The sequence below is a fragment of the Piliocolobus tephrosceles genome, chromosome 18 (genome assembly GCF_002776525.5).
Source record: "Piliocolobus tephrosceles isolate RC106 chromosome 18, ASM277652v3, whole genome shotgun sequence".
Lineage (NCBI taxonomy): Eukaryota > Metazoa > Chordata > Mammalia > Primates > Cercopithecidae > Piliocolobus > Piliocolobus tephrosceles.
In genome coordinates, this window is record NC_045451.1 from 31420527 (window position 1) to 31433805 (window position 13279).

The following is a 13279-nucleotide window of genomic DNA, read 5'->3' on the forward strand; positions in this document are numbered from 1 at the left end:
AAGGAAGGAAGGAAGGAAGGAAGGAAGGAAGGAAGGAAGGAAGGAAGGAAGAAAGAAAGAAGCACTGGGTGCAGTGGTTCATGCCTGGAGTCCTAGCACTTTGGGAGACAGAGGTGGGCAGATCACTTGAAGTCAGGAGTTTGAGACCAGCCTGGCCAACATGGCAAAACCCTGTCTCTACTAAAAATACAAAAATTAGCTGGATGTGATGGTGCACACCTGTAATCCCAGCTACTCAGGTGGCTGAGGCACGAGAATTACTTGAACCTGGGAGGCAGAGGTTGCAAGAAAGAGTCTATCTATCTATCTATCTATCTATCTATCTATCTATCTATCTATCTATCTATCAACTGTCCTACCAACAGAACAGTTGGTTCTGTTTCTCTGGAGAACTCTAATACAGGTAGCTTTTTAATTTTATTATTAATAGATAATTACATCATAGATAAGCAAAAAACAATCTGTAATTGGCTTAGGTTATTCTTCGTAGCTGCCTATGTGAGGAAGTGACAAGGTTTGTGTTTCTGTTTTGGGAGGTGAGTGTAGCAAATAGGCAGATGCATATACCTGTGTAGCATCCATGTTTTTGTCTAGAATGACAAAGGTTCACATCTCTGGTTCTATTCTTTTTTTGAGATAGAGGCTTGCTCTGTTGCCCAGGTGGGAGTGCAGTGGCATGATCTCGGCTCACTGAAACCTCTGCCTCCCGGGTTCAAGTGATTCTTGTGCCTTGGCCTCCCGAATACCTGAGATTACAGGCACATGCCACCACGCCTGGCTAATTTTTGTATTTTTAGTAGAGACGGGGTTTCACCATGTTGCTCAGGGTGGTCTTGAACTCCTGACCTCAGGTGATCCACCTGCCTCGACCTCCCAAAGTGCTGGGATTATAGGCGTGAACCACCATGCCTGGCCGTCTGGTTCTATTCTTGAACCTGAAGAGCTGGAAATTTGGGTGTGGACTGGCTTGTCAAGCTGGAAGTGGAATAAATTGGAATGGGACAAGAGCAACAACTTTGAGCAGCCTATGACTTTTGCCCCAAGAAGTAGTGGCCTTTTCCCAGATTTTAGGCCTGGAATATCCTCGCACCACAAAGGAAAGCCAGAGTGTGGCCCTAAACTGATATCACCGGCAGATATTTGATCTGGGTAATTGAGCTCTCTATTCAGCTTCCAAACCACAGGCTATTCTGGGTTTGCTATGTAATTCTGCAACCCTTTGATGTTAGGGTTGTTCTGATATAATTACAGAGAGGACAAACAATACACAGTTGTGTTTATAACAATGCAGAATATATTGTTGCTAACTTTTGAGGCCCTTAAATCCAGTAAACTAGGTTCCACCAAAAATACATTAGTCTAGCCTGCTTTCTTTTTTACCAGCACCTACCCTGTCATACAAAATTGTGAATAGCATTTTCAATCCCTTGTAATCTTTGTGTCCTACAATGCTTTCTTTGGGAAACCCCACCCAAGAACGACTTTATTTATTTGTTCTATTAAAACGGTAGTATACCGGGGTGGGTGTCTTCAAAATGTTCAGTGATATTGCTTGAAAACTCTGGGGCTAGAGTTTTGTGAGTGATTGCCGAATGATGTCCTTGAAGTCACTTTAGTAAATAAGTAACGAAAAGTCAGAGTAACCAGTAAGGATGCACATAACTAGGAAGGAAATTCTCCCCTTCTGTTTTTTTTTGTTTGTTTTTTAATTAAAAAGTTACATAACCCATTTCACAATTTACCTTGACATTTCACATTGTTCTTTTTAAATAATGCAAATAAAACTAACTGGCTTGTCTCTTCCAAGTGAGGATAATGTTGGGGCATTTATGAACAATTAATATTATGGTTCTTTCCTGATATTCATGTTAGGAGCTAACTTTATGTATATGGGTGAAAAGCTAATGCTTTGATTTGGATAGCTCTCCACCAGCTGAGAAGGGTGATTTGTACACACAACCAAGGGGTAATAAATAGGACACTGAAGGATATGACTGTAACATGCTGATGAACCAGAGAGAAGAAGCAAATATGTAGCAGCACAAATCATACAGTTGGTCTATCTATGGGATATGCCATGGCAAAATTATACAAGTGTAATTTATATGACACAGCTGGAAAAATTCTTGGGGATGTTAATTCTTATCTTGACACTTGAAAAAACAGTACAAGCCAAACACAGTGGCTCACACCTGTAATCCCAGCACTCTGAGAGGCTGAGGTGGGCGGATCACTTCAGCCCAGGAGTTCAAGACCAGCCTGGCCAACATGACAAAACCCCATCTCTACTAAAAATACAAAAAGTTAGCCAGGTGTGGGTGTGCATACCTGTAGTCCCAGGTACTGAGGAAGCTGAGGTGGGAGAATCACCAGAGCTTGAGAAGTCAAGGCTGTAGTGAGCTCAGATCATGCCACTGTACTGCAGCCTGGGCAATAGGAGTGAGACCCTGTTTCCAAAAAAAAAAAAAAAAAAAAATACAATGGAGCAAGTGACTGAGTATCTCAAATTTCCCCCTGAAGGAAGCCATGTGGTTTTCCTCTGCTGGACTCTAACTGTGTAGCCTTGGACTAATCTCCAGGCCTCAGTTTCCTCAATTATAAATAGAGCTGTGATCCTCCTTCTTCAATGTTAAAAACATTTAATTGTACAGTAAGTGTTATGGGATGACACGGGTTCCCCAAATTCATATGTTGAAGTCCTAACACCCAGTACTTCAAAATGTGACTGTATTTGAAGTAGAGTCTTTAAAGAGTTAATTAAGTTAAATGAGGTCATTAGGCCCTAATCTAATATGATAGGCTTCTTTACAAGAAGAGAGGAAGACTAGGAAACAGACAGAGGGAAGACCATTTGAAGACACAGGGAAAAGACTCAAGCCAAAGAGAGAGGCTTCAGAAGAAACCAACCGTATGAACACCTTGAGCTCCAGTATCTAGCCTCCAGAATTGTGGAAAATAAAATTCTGTTGTTTAAACCACCCTGTCTGTGGTACTTTGTTATGGGAGTCTGTGATAATCAATTTTATCTGTCAACTTAGCTGGGTCACAGTATTTAGATATTTAGTCAAACCTTATTCTGGATGTTTCTGTGAAGGTGTTTGTTGAATAGATTAACATTTAATCAATGGACTTTGAGTAAAGCCGATGACCCTCCAAAGTGTGGTTGAATCTTATCCAATCTGTTGAAGTCCTTAAGAAAATAAGAACCGACCTCCCCTGAGTAAGAAGAAATTCTGCAGACTGCCTTTGAACTTGAACTGCAACTCTTCCCTGGGTCTCCAGCCTGTCAGCAGATTTTGAACTTGCATATACAAAATCGTGTAAGCCAATTCCTTAAAATATATATTTCTTTCTCTCTCTCTCTCTCTCTCTCTCAATACACATTTTCTTGGTTCTGTTTCTCTGGATAACCCTGACTAACATATGGACCTAGCTAAATAATACAGTGTGTGAATTATATCTCAAGTCTGTGTTAAAAGAAAACTTAGAAGGCTGCATCCAAAATGTTAACAGTAATTTGATGGTAGAATTTGTTTTAGGTTTATTTTTTGTTTAGTTTATCTGTACTTGAGACTTTTTGTGACCATGTGTTGTTTGTGTTTTTTTTTTTTTCCTAAAGGATAGTCCTCAAATACTTGAAGGTGCTAAAAATTTACATCTTTTAAGACATTTAAACCTTTCTCACATCAAGTTTGTTTGTATACCAATTACTGCTCTTTGTCAGTTGCAAAAGTCAAACTTCAAATTAACCCTTGTCTGAATTACCATATATTCAAAATTATGAGAGTCAATTAACTTTTATTACATATAAAAGATTATTATTTGGATGAAGATGAGCGTATCTAAAGTGAAGACATGGAAGCTAATTGGCTCAGACCACGACAGGAGATCTTTGAAATTGTCTTTCACTCTCCAAAACCATTGCTTACATAAAGCCGTCTTGATCTGTACTGTTGTGGTGATGGTTTATGAACAATAATAGGGAGGCCGAGCTAAGCAGATGGTATTGGAGAGACAGGGAGACCCTGCCTTGGGGGCTGGGGAGTGGAACGTGTGCAGATGACGCGGCCAGGGGAAATAAGGCTAGAAAGATAAAATGGGGCAGAGCTTGGAAAGCTTTGAAGATCTGGATGAGGAGCCTGAACTTAAAAAGTTCTTGAGGATTCTAGGAAGATTGATTAGACGTGAAATGATGTGAAGTGCACAGAGAATAAAATCAGGGCAATTTGGTTTGATTTCTTAATTAATCTATAAACCACTTAAGGGTAGGGTTTTATTTTTCATCTATTTGGTCTCCTTGGCCACATTATGCCCAAGATGTGCATTCAGAAAATATTCTAAAGGCTGGGCGCGGTGGCTCATGCCTGTAATCCCAGCCACTTTGTGGGTCTGAGGTGGGCGGATCACTTGAGCTCAGGAATTTGAGACCAGCCTGGCCAACGTGCCGAAACCCCATCTCTGCGAAAAATACAAAAATTGACCAGGTGCGTTGGCACACGCCTGTAATCCCAGCTACTCAGGAGGCTGAGGCAGGAGAATCGCTTGAACCCAAGAGGCAGAGCTTGCAGTGAGCCAAGAGCTCACCACTGCACTCCAGCCTGGGTGACAGAGCAAGACTCCATCTCAAAAAAAAAGTGTATATATATATATATACATACACACACATATATACACACACACATTTACATGTACATATATTTATACATATATATATGTGTATGTGTGTCTATATATAAAATTATTTATTGAACCCAAACCAATTAAGTGACAGGATTACCAAAAAACATATGCTCGAGGTTGAAGCCATGAGACTCTGGAATTTTCACAATCTTCTAGGGTCTCTCTCTCTGTCACCCAAGCTGGAGTGTAATGGCACAATCTCAGCTCAATGCAACCTCCACCTCCTGGGCTCAAGCAATCCTCTTGTCTCAGCCTCCTGAGTAGCTGGGACTGCAGGCACGCACCACCACACCCAGCTAATTTTAAAATTTTTTGTAAAGATGGGGTTTTGCCATGTTGCCCAGACTCGTCTTGAACTCCTGGACTCAAGTAATCTGCCTGTGTTTGCCTCCGAAAGCACTGGGATTACAGGCGTGAACCCCTGCACCTGGCCTGAAAATCTTCTAGCTAATTGATATTCAAGATAACGTGGAAGACAGAGGGCAGGTGGTTCTTCCTTCCCTCATTACCAGTTCAAATGAATAATGTGGCCCCAGAGCACCTGATGCTGAATAACATGTGTATACGTTCCCCTTCATTACTTTCTCTTTTGTTCAGATCTGCAGGTTGTGGAACCCAAGCCTCAAAGAACTGACTGGCTACTTTTAGAAAGCCCTAAATTCAAAACTTGAAAGCAGAAAAAATAGAAAATGATTTTTCATTTGTATTTCCTGTAAAACAACCAACTCTTATTACGTAACTTTAAAATCTCATTGATTTTACAGAGTTTCCGTCTTTATGTCATCTTTCCTGAAGCTTATTGACTAAACAGTGTGTGTTGTCTTTATTTACCCCCTGCCCACAACCTAGCCTCACTCCACAGCACATCTCCTGGGTATGCCCTGGAGCTTCCAGCGTTGGAAGCTTTCTGGTTGATAATGCCTATTTTGATTGCAGCAGTAAAGTCACCAAGGACTAGAAATCCCCTGCTCCCCACTTTAGCAACTGAAGCTCCTTTTGTTTCTAATTGCCAGACATCTTAGGTGGAAGAGGAATGATGGCTGAATGTGGAGAGAGGAGGGAGGAAAAACATCATAAAGGGCTCTAGCTAAGAGCTTTCCAGAAAGACAAGGGCTTTCCATTCAGTATTCAGAGTTTACTTGTCTAAAATATTTTAGCAAAATTGCTATAGCTCTAAGCTGCATTGTCACGTGACACCATGAAGACAAACATCTCATATAGCAGGTCCTTGCAAGGAAACAGCAAAGGGAAGGGGAAAGGGTTACTCCCTACTGCCAATGACTGGTCATAGCCAAGCTTTGGCTATTAAATTAATTCCCCATCAACATCACAAATGCCCAGGGTAGGGGGGCCACTGAAATCATTATGGTAGATCAGTCCCTTTCATGACCATTAGTGCAATTCTGCAAAGGCTCCCAGGCCACTAACACTTTCAGCACACCATCTCATGAAGTATCCTGACTATACCCTTAGATGACCATTTGGGGTACCTGTTTGGGAGGGGAGTTGGAAATAATTTCCTGCATCGATGATGTGTGCCTTGGTGATGGGTAAGGCCATATTCTCATCATCAGTAAAGAGATCATGCTAACATTAGGAGCTGCCTGACTGGAAGCGTGTCGCCACTATAATTCTTTATTAACTATAACTAATTGAATAGTGGTGTTACCCCCAATAAATTGCTGTGGGGACCCCCACCCAATGAGTGACCATCTTTTGCACCACAGAGAAAGCCTATTGTCATAAACAAGTTAACATCTTACCACACATAAATTATAGTAGTACTGAACAAAATGTCTCTTTAGTTAAGCTACTATTACATTTAATTAGTTGCTGGGAAATAAGAAATGCATTTTCTAACAAGCTAACTCATTGTAATTCCTGTCTTCCTTCTGTAGAATCAAATTCAAGTGTTATGAAGGCCTCAAACAAAAGTTTGCTTCCATGAAAGTGAAAAGAAACACTAAAAATGTGATAAGGATTTTAAAGACTCAGATAAATGAAGGAATAGTTCGCTAAAAGCCTATCATGTGTCAAGTACTGTGCTGGGGGCCATGGGTTTGGAGTCAGATCCCCCAAAAGCTGAAACACAGGCCTTGCTTTACACAGGCTCACAGACCAGGGGCAGGAGATTCCCACGTGGTAATTTGAATACAAATTGGTTAGTGGTAAAGGCCTTCTCAGAATTGCAGAGGGCGTGGGGAGAGATTGATCAGGCTGTAAGATCTAGGGAGGACGCTCCGTGTGGGGTTTAAACAAGGCCTGGAAAAAATGCTTAAATGGGGTGCAGTAGGGGAGCAATAGAAAGGGTCGCATAGTCCTAGACATGAAAATAGACAAGAGGCCGGGCGTGGTGGCTCACGCCTGTAATCCCAGCACTTTGGGATGCCGAGATGGGTGGATCCTGAGGTCAGGAATTCGAGACCAGCCTGGCCAATGTGGGGAAACCCCGTCTCTACTAAAAATACAAAAATTAGCTGTGTGTGGTGGTGGGGGCCTGTAAACCCAGCTACTTGGGAGGCTGAGGCAGGAGAATTGCTGGAGGCCAGGAGGCGGTGGTTGCAGTGAGCTGAGATAGTGCCACTGCACTCCAGCCTGGGCGAAAGAGCAAGACTCCATCTGAAAAAAAAGAAAAGAAAAGAAAAGAAAATAGACATGAAATGTAGACATTTTCGAGGAAGTGAAAGGAGCTGACTGTGATGAAAGTGAGTCTGTGATATCCCTGAGCTAGGAGGACAGCAGAAGGGAAGCGGATATGATGTGGGGCAGCCATGTGGCTGGGTTAGGATACTGGCAGCCCTGCACAACCCCGAGAGCATACACCTCCTAAAATTCTCCTAGGACATATGTCTCTGGTCTCACCTTAGTCCTGCCCCTGATTGTATAGAACAAACATCATGATGAACACTGGACAGAAGAGCCCAGCTTGCAACTTCTTTAAGGGCAGGGAGAACCATATCGTTTTTTCAAAAAAAAGTTGTTTTTTTTTTTAGACAGAGTCTCCCTCTGTTGTCCAAGCTGGGGTGCAGTGGTGGGATCTTGGTTCACTGCAACCTCTGCTTTTTGGTTCAAGTGATTCTCCTGCTTCAGCCTCCCGAGTAGCTGGGATTACCGGCACCTGCCACACGCCTGGATAATTTTTCTATTTTTAGTAGAGACGGGGTTTCCCCACGTTGGCCAGACCGGTCTCGAACTCCCTACCTCAGGTGATCCACCTACCTCAGCCTCCCAAAGTGCTGGGATTACAGGCTTGAGCCACTGTGTCCGGCGTTTTTCGATTGTATATTTATCTGTCTATTCCCCGTGCTCTAGTGCTGGGCAGAGAGACTGAGACCCAGAATATTCTCAATAAATGTTTATTGAATGAATAAATATTTGTTTAATGACACAGTCAGGGTAACCAAGGCAAATGTGGTAAACAAATGAATAGTGGAGTTCTAAATAATCAGTCTCCAAATAGAAATTCAGCAATAAAAACATATTTGTTGTGTTAATGTGTCAAGAGAAGACCTTGGCCTGGAATGAGTTCAGTATTTAAAAGCCATTTTCCAAGGGGTAGAAGAATGGAATGTGTATAACTTTGGATCAAAATGTGTATAAATTGTGATCAAATTCAAGGTCTGATGCCTTGACATTGGGGCAAATACATGATTCAAAAGGCAAAACTGCAAAGCAGAAAAATGTTTTGTAAGATTTGTAACAGTTAAAGTGCTCTCCTCTGACATCCTTTACTGAAGGGAATTTTTAAAAAGTCATTTAATACAAATACTACATCTTAAAAATAAACATATAAATGTCACTCTTTTCTTAGGTTTGAGGTTGCTATGTTACTTAATTACATTCAATGTAATTTCTGCTAATCAAAAGAAAATCTTTTTTTTTTTTTTTTTTGCCCAGTTTTTGTGGAATAATGTATGTGTAGTCTAAGTAAATATTCATTTGAGGCCGGGTGCAGTGGCTCACACCTGTAATCCTAGCATTTTGAGAGACTGAGGCTGGAAGATCACTTGAGCCCTGGAGTTTAAGACCAGCCTGGGCAACGTGGTAAGACCCGGTCTCTACAAAAAAATTAAAAAATAGCTGGGCACGGTGGTGCATGCCTATAGTCCCAGCTACTAGGGAGGCTGAGGTAGGAGGATCACTTGAGCCTGGAAGGTCAAGGCTGCAGTGAGCCATGATTGCACCACTGCACTCCAGCCTGAGTGTTCCCCGAGTGAGAACTGGTCTCAAGAAAGAAAAAAAATCATTTGAGAGAATATATTCTTAGCATAAAATTTATAATAATGAATTCAGCTTTACTTTATCGTAATGGTGGTTTACATTTCAGAAACAAACAGAAAGCTAGAATTCTCCTTTATCTGGGGACTGACATCAAAATGAGAAAGGCAGCAAATGTCATTCTTCTACAACTACTTAGTATGGTAGAATCAACGAAGGACAGTAGGTTTCTAACAGCCCCTGGGTTTTTAAGTGATGGGCAGCTCTGCCTGCACTGTATTCATACTCCACTAGGACCGAATTAATAAAAAAAAAAAGTGAGCTTAATAATATTCTTTTTCTATGATTAAATATATTCACTGTTCAATAGATACATGAATATAGTGTCTGTTTGTTTTCAGAAGCAAGAATTGTAAGGTAGAAATGCCCCTAGAGAACAGAGGTACAGAGTGAGTCTGTCTCCTGGGTCAGCACCCAGCCTTCACCACCTGCCTCCCACCTCCCTCCCTTCCTTGGCCCATTGCTATATCAAAAACCCCTGCAGTCTATTTTTTCATGTATTCTGTTGGGGGCATGTGCACAGAAATTTAAAAAAACACCTCTTAGACTTGTTTTCTTTTGTTTTGTTTTGTTTTGCTTTTTTGAGACACCTGTAATCCCAGCACTTTGGGAGGCCAAGGCGGGCGGATCACCTGAGATCAGGAGTACGATACAAGCTTGGCCGACACGGTGGAACCCCATCTCTACTAATAACAGAAAAATTAGCCGGGCATGGTGGCACATGCCTGTAATCCCAGTTACTCGGAAGGCTGAGGCAGCAGAATTGCTTGAACCCAGAGGTTGCAGTGAGCTGAGATCACTCCAGCCTGGGCGACAAGAGTAAAACTCCATCTCAAAAAAAAAAAAAAAAAAAAAAAATTGAAAGTAATAAATGCTTTCAGTGAGAAAATTCAAATAATATAGAAAGGTAAACATTTGAACTAAAAGCTTCCTTCTTCACCCAATTACTCTCTTCCTAGAAGGTTCCTGTTAATAATTTCTTAAGTGTCTTTTCAGAAAAAAGGGCTATGTACCAGCATATTTTTCTTTTTGAAATGTACAAACATTGAATTATAATATATTTTATTTTAAACCTTGCTCGTTTCATTTAATAAACTTTGAACATGTTTTCATTATCAGTATGTACAGTATAGATCTTCCCATATTCTTTTTGTAACGCTTCCTAGTATTCTATTGTATAAAGGTATTCTAATCTATTTATGTACACTGTGCCCTGCTGGTGGACATTTGTGATAATTTATTTTGCTGTTACAAAGAATACCCTTCAATGGATACTCTTTTACATATAACTCGATATCATCTTTCGTATGAATGCACGAGGTCACTGGGCCGTTACATACAGTGACATAAGTTGTACATTGCATAAAGTGCCTTTTCTATGAGGGCACCATTCAGTTTGTAGACCTCATAAATTTAAATAGTTATTATGATACTTTTCTGGCAGATAGACATAAAATCTCTTGACGAGGAGATACTTTATTCTAATTTGAACAAAATCACCATGGCCCTGGGTAAATCAATATTAACAGAACAACTGAGTCAAAGGGCATATGCGGCCAGGCATGGTGGCTCACGCCTGTACTTTGGGAGGCCGAGGCATGTGGCTCATCTGAGGTCAGGAGTTTGAGATGAAACTCAAACTCAGGAGTTTGGCAAAAGCCTGTCTCTAGTAAAAATATAAAAATTAGCCAGGCGTGGTGGCGCATGCCTGTAATCCTCGCTGCTCAGGAGCTGCCTTAAAAAAAAAAAAGAAGGCATATGAGGCATATGCACATGCACTTTTGATAAAATATTGTCAACTTTCTCTCCAAAATGGTTGTACCAAGAGAGATTGATTTTTAACAGACAATAGGGCTTGACTTCTAAGATCTAAAGCATACTGTGTTGTTTTAAGTCATGGTCAACTTTTATTTGCCTGAGGTTGTAAGAAAGAATGAGAACAGGAATAGCCAAAAGCTACCTCCCCAAAAATTCCCAATGAGAAAATCAGGTAATTTGCATGTTACCTGTTTTCCTTTCCTTTCTAGGGATGATCTAATGCACAGTTCCTTGAAGGATTGGATGCCAGCAGGAGAGAAAATAATCTGCTCTAGTTGCAGGGCACCTGAAACCTGCATAGTTGGTTCCTGAACATATATATGTTGATAAAAATGTTTTCTTTTTTTCTTTTCTTTTTTTTTTGCGAGACGGAGTCTCACTCTGTTGTCCAGGCTGGAGTGCAGTGGCACGATCTTGGCTCACTGCAACCTCCTTCTACTGGGTTCAAGTTATTCTCTCATGTTCAAGTGATTCTCCCACCTCAGCCTCCCCAGTAGCTGGGACAACAGGCGCATGCCACCATGCCTGGCTCATTTTTGCATTTTTAGTAGAGATGAGGTTTTGCCACGTTGGCCAGGCTGGTCTCGAACTCTTGACCTCAGGTGACCCGTCCCCCCCTTGGCCTCCCAAATTGTTGGGATTACAGGTGTGACCCCCTGTGCCTGGCTGTTCTTTTGTTATTTACTGGAGAAATTAAATGAACAATAATGGGAAAGGTACAGTAATACTGTGATGGAGTTGTGGTGGGAAGCTGGTATTATAGGATCAAAGACAAGATTGTTGTAATGTATCTGTTGTGGGGTATATAAAAAAATCGTTCTAATCTTAGAGTCTTCTCCAATCTCTTAAAGAACAGTCAACAGTTCCAATAATAGACTGGATCTTTATGACAGCAGCAGGCATGGTAAAGCACTTTTGGGCATAGGTTTATTGTTTTATTGGTCACATTGTGCCTGACATCACTCCTAGTCTCATCAAAAAATGACTACTCATGATTCTCATCATAAATGCCTACATGTTTGTCGCTTTGTGGGATTTGACTGGATTCTACTGTAAGTGTAAAATTGAAGGATAAGCCGTGGAATGTTAAGACTATGGTTAGTTCAAGAGGAAGGAATATGTTAAGCAATGCTCAAAACAAACTTAAAATAGAAACAAGGCAGGTGGCGGGGTGGGGCGCAGAGAAGAAAACAAGTTGAGAAAAGATTTTTTAAAAAGTGGGAGGAAGGAAGCCCATGGGAATAAGAATTCTGCCTTTAGAGGTGAAAGGCAGAATCCATAGAATGACTCTGGCTGGACAAAGCTCAAGAGGAAGCCAAACATTTAGATCCCAACCCTTTCACCTAGCTTTGAGACTTTGGGGGAAGTTCCCCACTCACTCTTCCCCACTCCCCCAAGTTTCCCTGTATGTCAAAGAAGCACAAGAATGACCCCCTTTCCAAGGTTGAGAGGAGAAAATGACAAATAGCCTAAGAACACTTTGAGGTGTTAAGAGTAGGATTGTCTGCTCTTAACAGTTGTCTGCAGGATTGGTTTGACGTCTCATGGTGCTGTTTACTGATTCTGTTCTCTTCCACAATAAAGCATGTATAGCTTTCTCACTGGGCCCTTGCACAAATAGGAAATGTAACGTGAGAATCTTAGAAGTTTGCAAAACTGCATCATTTAGAATGTATCGTTAGCAATTATCAGGGGCAGATAGCAGAGGCCTTATTATGTATTTCTCTCTTGTGATAAAACTCTAATCTGGCCTATGTTTCATCCTCAAGGACAAAATGTGGTTTATTGTTCACTGCAAGCTTGTTTAAAGGACAGAGACGTTTCTAGGCTGATTCATATTCACCCTTCATCAGGATGAGCACAGAGCGAGAAGCTAGCCACGCTGTGCTCCTCATGGCCTAGCTCAGGTAAGACAGCACAGAACAGTCTCAGGATTCAACTGATTCTGCTAGACACTGTAGTTCAACACAGTTGATTGATTGCTAAAGACTTAACCAGTTCAACTGAAAAATGTTTACAGAAGTTCACGATTACCTTTTGGAAGTGGGGTGTTGGTGATGGTATGGGAGTAATTAATATCTCAGGTAGGAAAGGCATTTAAACTTGAACTTATTTTTTTAATTTTAATTTAATTTAATTTTTATTTATTTATTTTTTATTTTTTGAGATGGAGTCTCACTCTTGTGGCCCAGGCTGGAGTGGAGTGCAGTGGTGTCATCTTGGCTCACTGCGACCTCTGCCTCCCAGGTTCACGTGATTCTCCTGCCTCAGCCTCTGAAGTAACTGGGATAACAGGCATGCACCATCACACCTGGCTAATTTTTGTATTTTTAGCAGAGATGGGGTTTCACCACGTTGGCCAGGCTGGTCTTGAACTCCTGACCTCAGGTGATCCTCCTGTGTCGGCCTCCCAAAGTGTGGGGATTATAGGCATGAGCCACTACTCCTGGCCTTTTTTTTTTTTTTTTAAACTTTGTTTTTAAAAGACAGTGTCTTGGCTGAA

The 13279-nt window shown here is 41.3% G+C and overlaps 1 protein-coding gene across 3 annotated transcripts in view; it reads left to right on the forward strand.

The window, feature by feature from the left end:
* The first annotated feature begins 12611 nt into the window (after nucleotides 1-12611).
* Nucleotides 12612-13279, forward strand: part of MRO (maestro) — a 31806-nt gene continuing 31138 nt past the window's right edge. For all 3 annotated transcript variants that reach the window (XM_031934553.1, XM_023207462.2, XM_023207460.2), the window contains exon 1: nucleotides 12612-12683. The gene's annotated coding sequence lies outside the window, so the exon portion shown is untranslated. The remainder of the gene's footprint in view (nucleotides 12684-13279) is intronic.